The sequence below is a fragment of the Rhinopithecus bieti genome, unplaced genomic scaffold (genome assembly GCF_001698545.2).
Source record: "Rhinopithecus bieti isolate Rb0 unplaced genomic scaffold, ASM169854v2 scaffold_63272, whole genome shotgun sequence".
Lineage (NCBI taxonomy): Eukaryota > Metazoa > Chordata > Mammalia > Primates > Cercopithecidae > Rhinopithecus > Rhinopithecus bieti.
In genome coordinates this window covers 39,881-48,979 of record NW_016823867.1, presented here as the reverse complement: position 1 = coordinate 48,979, position 9,099 = coordinate 39,881, and positions in this window count along the sequence as shown.

The window sequence follows — 9,099 nt, the reverse complement described above, 5'->3', positions numbered from 1 at the left end:
ATTTATGATATTATGGGACCAAAAGAGGGATAAACTTACAGAAATGTTACATGTTTTTCTCTGTGCCTTACATCTCAATATTCCCTACTACTTTACATCTGCATATGATAATTAGAACTTTAGGCTTTCTAGTGGTGATCATTTTTGTAGAGATTTCACAGATAATAAACTATTTGCAAATTTTATATACCTTATTTCCACAACTACTTGAAGGGGCTTTTAAGAATAAAATTCAAAATAATGAAAACTAGAATGAAGAAAGAGAAAAATTGTAAAAGTTGACATAGTTGCTATGATTAAGTATTATATTTGTCTTTGTGCTTCCTAGCAGCCAAGTCGAAAATAGAAACTATTTTTATTGTATACTCAGCACATATTATGTGCCAGGAACTTTGTGGTCACTTGGATATTATATCTATCTTCACTATATCCATGGAGAGTAGGAGTTATAATCTTCATTTTACAGATGAAGTTACTGAGGTTGCAAAAAAATACCTTGTCCAGGCTCACAAAACTGAAGCTCTAAGTGGAGCCAAAGTTCAAATCAAGGACTTTCTGGCTTCATAGCCTGCAATTCTATATAGAGCTGATAGTCAGAAAGGAGGAAATATAATAATTACAAGAGATAAAAGCTTTTTGGAATTAGATTATAAAATTAATTTGCTGTGTGACATTGTACAAAAGGGACATTGAGCAATATGATGACCAGTGCCCTTCATAACACATTTACAATAAATGCAGAAGAAATATTCATATAGCTATTTGGGTATTTTTAATGACCTTTGATAACTGCCTAAAGCATAAAATGAAAGTGCAAGTGAGTGAAACTGATTCAGCAAGTGCTAATATTATCTGATCCTACAATCAAGTCTTCTGGTGACCTCAGATGATTCAATAATAAAACTGAGAGTATGTGAATTCACTTTCAAAATGGTAAATATTATATTTTATTAACAGCGGTTTTGATAGAAGCCAAATTCATTTATTCATTCATTGAGTGTTCATTCACTCAATGTGTATGGGCTATGTGTATGTCAGGCACTGTGCTAGGTCTGAGGATCCAAATATATTTTAAAATATTTCTACCTCAAAAGGGCTTGCAGTTAGTTTAAAATAAGACAAGCCAGTGACTGAAATGAAGTATATTGATTGCTATAAGAGAAGTATATACAGACTGTAGAAAAGAAGATGCCCTTAAACCTATCTGACAGAGTCAAATAAGTTATCACAGAGGAGAGACTGTTCGAGATAAGACTTGAAGGATGAGGATGTCTTTGCTGGGCAAACAAGGAGATGGTGGACAATCTGGGGAAAGGGATGCCCAGATAGAGGCATTTTGGTTACATTCTCTGATGAGAATGAAGGGTAGTCTATGTTGTTAATTATGAGCAGGTCCAGAGGCTTGGAAAATCCAGATACGAATAATAGCTATCATTTACTAAGCATTTACTTGTATGAAATTGTAATAGATTAAAAGCTAATTTTCAGTGGGTTAAGTGAGACAAAGATTGCCTGAGAACTGAGAATACATACTTATTTATTTATTTTAAAGCCCACATTATCAGCTACTGTTCTATAATGTGGTAAGGTTCTACATTATGAAAGCTTGGAAGCTTGATCATTATTCTCATCCAAATGAAATGGCATCCTGCTTTCTCACCAGTGTAGTATGTGGTTAATACCTGCAGGCAAAACCTGGTGTGGTTTAAGAACCACATTTAGATTACTTGTTGTGTTCTTGGACAAATGCTCCCCTCAGGCCCCTGAGTTCTTACAGAATATGGGATAGATGGATTTGACCCCCCAAAATGATCAAAACAACAGTTACTAGGCATTTTCCATGAAGGTAGAAAATCCATGTGAAGTTTGATACAAAACAGTAGATTCCCACTGTTTTCCTATGATGCATTAGTTACAAAATGTTCTCAGACTGTGAAAATAACTAAGTAAGTTACCATGTTGCTAGAAGTAATTTAGAATTGGCCAGTTGAATTTTGGAAGATAACTGGCAAAACAATGACTTCAGGATTTCACATAAAATTATTGAGCCATTCTTGACACTAGTTTGTTAATGAAGTTACTCTAGTTCTTGACAGGAAAACTATGCCATCAACATATGCACAGACACTAAACTTTTGTACATAGTAACAGCACAGGAAAATTCAATCTATCAGAAAGTACTATCAGACCACTAAATTTTATTTTAAAGACAAGGACAGCTAAGATATAACTATTTGATGCTACTTGAAACCAAGTTTCTTTGGGGACTGTTGCAGTCTTCTCATTATTACATGAAATCAAATCACCCATTTTAGATAAGCATTAAATGCTGAGGTTCTACTTTAAACGTATATTACCCTGTCCTAGCTGATGCTTTTCCTTAGAACAATAATGATAGACCAAAGCTGGAAGCAACCTTCTGTCATTTGGAGCAGATGTTTCCATAGCTAAAAGATAACACATCAGTGGTTGATAGTAGAGTATTGTACTTGCAATCTAATTGCAAAGTGTTTTCTGGAGCTGTCTGTCATATCAATCAATCCATAGTTTTGTAGGAATACAGGGTTAACCTTTTGGAAAATGGAGCATATTATATTTTGAATATATCTAACTAGAATCACAATTGAAGAGTAAACAATTTAACAAACTTTAAAATTTAATGAAGCAAAATTATTATTAACACCGGTTGAAAAGGAGAGGTTGTTTGTCAAATAGTGTGAAGAATTTTGATGTACCAGTTGAACAAAAATTCAAGGTCTTTAAAATTTCCTTCAGTAATTATTCAGCAAATATCAATTGAGTATTTATATGGCATGCTAGACACGAGATAAGTAGTGGGCACAATGGACATCAACTTTGCCCTCGGGGAGTGTTTGTTCAAACGTTTGGTGGATATAGACATTAAACAAAGAATCACAGGAATAACTATAAAATTTCATTTCTGATAAATGCCATTAAATAATATTATGAGAATCCTCCCATGTACAATGGGGGAACAGAGATCTGATGTATTCTGGGTGGTCAAGGAGTGTTTCCCTAAGAAAGTGACACTTGACCTANGAAAATGGAGCATATTATATTTTGAATATATCTAACTAGAATCACAATTGAAGAGTAAACAATTTAACAAACTTTAAAATTTAATGAAGCAAAATTATTATTAACACCGGTTGAAAAGGAGAGGTTGTTTGTCAAATAGTGTGAAGAGTTTTGATGTACCAGTTGAACAAAAATTCAAGGTCTTTAAAATTTCCTTCAGTAATTATTCAGCAAATATCAATTGAGTATTTATATGGCATGCTAGACACGAGATAAGTAGTGGGCACAATGGACATCAACTTTGCCCTCGGGGAGTGTTTGTTCAAACGTTTGGTGGATATAGACATTAAACAAAGAATCACAGGAATAACTATAAAATTTCATTTCTGATAAATGCCATTAAATAATATTATGAGAATCCTCCCATGTACAATGGGGAACAGAGATCTGATGTATTCTGGGTGGTCAAGGAGTGTTTCCCTAAGAAAGTGACACTTGACCTAAAATCTGAAGGATAAGGAGTTAACAAGCTAAGATATCTGTGGGTGGCGGAGGGTAGTGGGGACAAAAGGTGGAAAGACCTACAGGGAGAAAGCATTTCATGCAGAGAGAACAGCATGCAAAAGGATTTGAGGCATGAAGTTATTTCACATCAGTGAGGAAATGAAAAGGGCCAGTGTGGCTGGATCAAAAAAGTAATGAGAAATATTGACATGTGGCTGTAGAACATAAGTCACATATCATACTGGGCCTTGTAGGCTGCATTGAGGATTTTGGTCTTTATCCTAAGACAACAGGAAAATATTATCTTTTAAAATCAGTTTAGTGACACGGGCAGGTTTGTATTTTGTGAGCATTACTCTGGGTACAGCCTGGATAATTGAATGGAAGAGGAAAAGAACAGTTTTAGGAAAATCACTTATGAAGGTGGCTTGGGAAAGGATGGTAGCTGTGGATATACTGACACTTAAATGAATGTGAGAAATGATAGAAGGTGGAATATTGAACCTGAAGATAAGAAATGTGTGTCAAGGATAGTTGTTAAGACTCCAGTTTGTACAGGTTGATGGATGGTGGTACTATTCATTAAAACAGGGAACTATATAAGCTCAAGTACATGGGGCTGAAATCAAGACCTTGAACTTATACAGTCTGAATTTGAAGTTCTGTTTTGGTAGCCAAGATGTCAAGTAGGAAGTTGAATAAACAGGTTTGGGATAGAGATACAAAACTGAGATGCCTTGGCATATATTATACATTTAAAGCTAGGAGTAAGTTGGTATTGAAGGTTGGGAAAATAGCCACTAGGCATATATATCTGGTTAAAACATCTCAGAGCATGGAATAGAATGATTTCTCAATCAATTTTATGGACATAATCTCCTCCAGGTCTTCTTTTATGTAACTAGCTAATATTGGAGCATTATCTATGGCCTTTTCTCAGTCACCTCTATCCAATTTCACAACTATCAACTGATAAGAAATGCTCTCAATCTAAGAAAAGATCAGTTCTTTGTTTTGGGCACATATTTATATAGACAATTATTAGCAAAAGGAACCTAAGTCTGCTTCAAAAAATAAACCTTACAACTTCCACTTGGTGATCTACTAGCATGCCATCAAGTTATTCTTACAATACATTCTTCCCACACTAATATTCATCTTTAGGTTGGCAACAAAATAGACATTGATGAGCTGTATGTGAATAGATGAGTAGCTCAGACTACAAATAATTTATCCCCGTGTGTGCCAGTTTTCATAGTGGTGTTTATATGTGTTTCACAATACAGCGGACACTCACAAAACCCTATTAGCATTGCTACCAAGCTGTCTTTGTAAAGTTAAGTAGTGGAAAGGAGGGAAGGTAGTTTTAAGAAATATATTAGGTGCTTTATAATCTGCCAGGCACTATTCTTATTGTTATATATGTATTAACTCATTTAGCCATCAAAACAACCCCATAGAATAAGTGCTATTATTATCCCCATTTTAAAATCTGGGAATAATTGCAAAGGGAATATTATAACTGGTCCAGTTCCAAGGCCAACAAGCCCTAGAACCAGAATTCAAAATATGTTATCTGGCTCCAGAGCTGATTCACATAACCACTATACTGTAGTGTCTCCCACAAAACATATAACTAGCATTGAATCTATCCTCTCATAACAGAAAGCCCAAGCTTGAACTCTGACACACTCCCTCCTCTTAGAAAATATGGAGAGGAGTAGGGCATAGAAGAGGTCATGCAGTCAAAATTGCCTCCTTTCCTCTCATGCTCTTTATAGTAAATGTAATAATGTGATGTCTTTCCTATCTTACCCCATCTGACAGCATATGCCTTTAGTTGTGCCATCGTAGGGAGAAACAACCTGCTGAGTCATCTATATCACTTTCTGTGTCATGAAGTTTGGAAGAATAATCTGACTACGAACCAGGTTCATAGCTGCCTATCTTAAGAGACTTGAGAAGGTCACAGCTTGAAAATGTTATGACTGTGTTATAATTAGAGATTAAGGCAAAACTTATTCAATTTAATAATTCAAGAATATTTTGTCTTGTGTCTGGTATAAGTAACCATAACATTATCACATGTTATTTTAAAACAAGCTTAATTAACTATATTTCTTTTTTTAGTGTCTTATATTTATACTTGCTGATAAAGATAATGCAAAGGCTATACATACAAATGTAAGAAAGATGTCACAAAATACTTTTAAGGGCATCTTTGTTTCATGTCTATATACAACATATTGGAAATGACTATATGATCATCTTTCTGAACACAAATGCCTCTATACCTGAAAATATGCTCCAATCTGTAAGGCCTTATTTGTAACATCTATTTTCTGTAGATTATATAAAAGCCACTTTCAGAATTTATTCAAACAAAATACAAAAAACTAGCCCAGCGAGGTGGCGGGCGCCTATAGTCCCAGCTACTCAGGAGGCTGAGGCAGGAGAATGGCGTGAACCCGAAAGGCGGAGCTTGCAGTGAGCTGAGAGCCGGCCACTGCACTCCAGTTTGGGCGACAGAGTGAGACTCTGTCTCAAAAAAATAAAAAAAAAAAAAAGAATTTATTCAAACAGACTTGTTACTGATCCACCTGTCTTACTATTGCCCCACCTTTTCTCAACTTTCAGTATATTTTCCTGAGACTATTTTACTTTTGGACATAAAATCTAGCACTTTTAACATAATTTAAATCACGTTTAGACACAAGTTTATATTCATGATACCACGGGGAAATAACAAATATTCTGCCTTAATTTTAATTGGTAATCTATCATGATTATTGGCTAGACATCTCATTTTTTCATTTATAGATTAGAAAGGTGGACAGACCCAGTTGATGAAATCACCCAATGGTTCAAGGAAACATATATAAATATAAATATAAATGAAAATAGATATAGATAATAGTATAACATAACTTGTTTGAAATTATGTATATACAGATATATAGGTCAAAATAGGTCAGCATAGGTATCTATGTAAATTCAAACAAGTTATGTGGCATTACTACAATTCAATTCAAGTCCCTCGGTTTCTCCACTTCAAGTAATTTAATTTCAGAATATCTGCTACTTGTTGGATATTTCAATTTATTTTCTCTCTTTTAGTTCTCTTTACTTATCAACAAGCCAATCCCAAGTTTTATAAACCATTTACTGCTTACCTAGAACGGTGTGATGGTGCTAAAGAAGTAGGAAACAAGTAACCTTCTGAGGAGCTTACAATCTGATTGGGAAAACAAAATGTAAATACATTAAGTAATTAGAGAACAGCATGAGACAGTGCCCTGAAGTCATTCACGTAAGACCCCATCCAATGGAGGGGATCTAGGGTAGGGAGACAGGCTAGTCTAATACAAAGCAAAACCTGTAATAAACATAGCAATATCTTGGTAAGTACTGACAACATATTCATACTCACATAGAAAGCGGCCCTCAGAGGTAACCTAAGTACCTAACTAGGATCCCAACACTCAGAAAACCATGCAGATACCTGACATTTTATCACATGCCATTGCAGCTACTGTTTCAACAATAAATGCACTATTTATGATGTTATATATTAGCAGATATTGTATTTTCCTGAACATGGAAGTAACCAGATGCAAAGGAAGTTCAAAATTGCAAGTTCATATACAAAACTGTACATCTTTCAATATATCTTGCCTTTGGTCTGGAAGTTGTTTGTACAGCTTTAAAGAGCTTAGAGAAATTTGAAAGCCTAGCATAAAAGAAATCTGTTTCAGGTATAATATTCAAGATGAATGTAACCTAGTTCATTTATCAATACATGATAGTAATCTGACCACTCCCTATAGACATATTATTATATTAAAATATTACATATTTATATTGACAAAAGTGGAGATTTATGTGGATGACCAAACACAAAAAAACTGTGTAGTACGATATTATGCATTCCCTCACATCTCATAAGTATTAATTAAAAGAAATGTCTAAAAAATAGGTCCCAGAGATGATATATTTGCCTTTAAATATCATACGGACAGTGCTGTACATAATTTGCATTCAGGATTTATTTATTTATCAATTCCGGTTATCTTTAAGAAGCGCAGAAGACAATGCAGATAAAATTCCAACAATAGAGGTAGTTTACATGGTTTTTAAGAGAAGAAAACAAAAAAAAATATTTGTTGAATAATACAGTCTTAAGTCATGAAAGTATTAGAGTCACACAGGGATTCACATCTTGACTTTATCACTTACTAGCTGTGTGACAATGGGGAGTCACTACCTTTTCTGAGCCTCAATTTCCCTCATTTTAAAACAGGGCAATAAAATAGAACCTACCTTATAAAGCTATTGTCATGCCAAATGTACATAAAGCATTTAGCATTTAAAGCATTTAGCACATCCCTCCAGCCCATGAATAGGTTTTCAATAAATAATAGCTGTTATAAGCATTATTTACTTTTACAAACGTGGTATTAATGCACAATGTAATACTACTCAGCCATAAAAGAAAGAAAGAAATGTCATTTGCAGCAACATGGATGAAACTGTAAATCATTATCTTAAGTGAAATAAGCTAGGCACAAAAAGACAAATATTCCATGTTTTCACATATATATGGGAGCTAAAATTTGTGATCATATGCAGGTAGAGAGTGGAAAGTTAACGGAAACTGGGAAGGGTAGTGGGGAGAGGGGAGGATGAAGAGAAAGAGTTAAAGGCTACAGGCATACAATAAGACTGAAGGAATAAACTCAATGTTGGATAGCAGGAAAGGGTGACTATACTTAACAGAAATGTATTGTACTCTGGTGATGGACACCCTAAATACTCTGACCTGATCACTAGGCATATATACATGTAACAAAATTCCTCATGTACTCCATATATTTGCACAAATTAAGAAAAAGTTTATGTGGAGAAAAAACCATATATACATACATATATATAATAAATAAACCATATATACACACACATATACATATTTCAGCCAATTTGTTATACATATGTTATATATGACCAACTAGTCTGATAATAGCCTAAGATTTTTAGCCTATTTTAATTACCCCAACAGTAAAAATATATGCCATGATGTCTTATATAATATCAAGTTTTCTAAGTTAGGATCATTTAGAAAAGAAAAGAAAGCCTTAAGATAGGTTAGGTTAAAGAAATTTGTAATCAGTTTTTCTCTAGTAATGTCACTTCCAATTATGAAATCGTCAACATTTTTTTTTTTTTTTCATTGTCAGGTTACTCCCAATCCGTCACCCTCACCCTCCTCTTGATACAGCACTAAACGTGGGTAGGAATATTGAGGCGGAGAAGGGGAGTATGGGCACTAAGATGCAACAGTTGGACTGGAGTGATGTGAACGACCCATGGTGAACTCGGAGTTTCTGGGCTTGAGATAAGGTTGTATAAAGAGCAGGGAGAATGGGGAGGAAACAGCAACAAAGTAGTTTTCATGATCTCTGATCAAGGAAAGTTAACTCACCACCTGACTTCTGCAAACCCGCTTAACAAGCATTTTTTTCTTTTTCTTTTCTTTTTTTTTTTTTTTTTTTTTTTTTT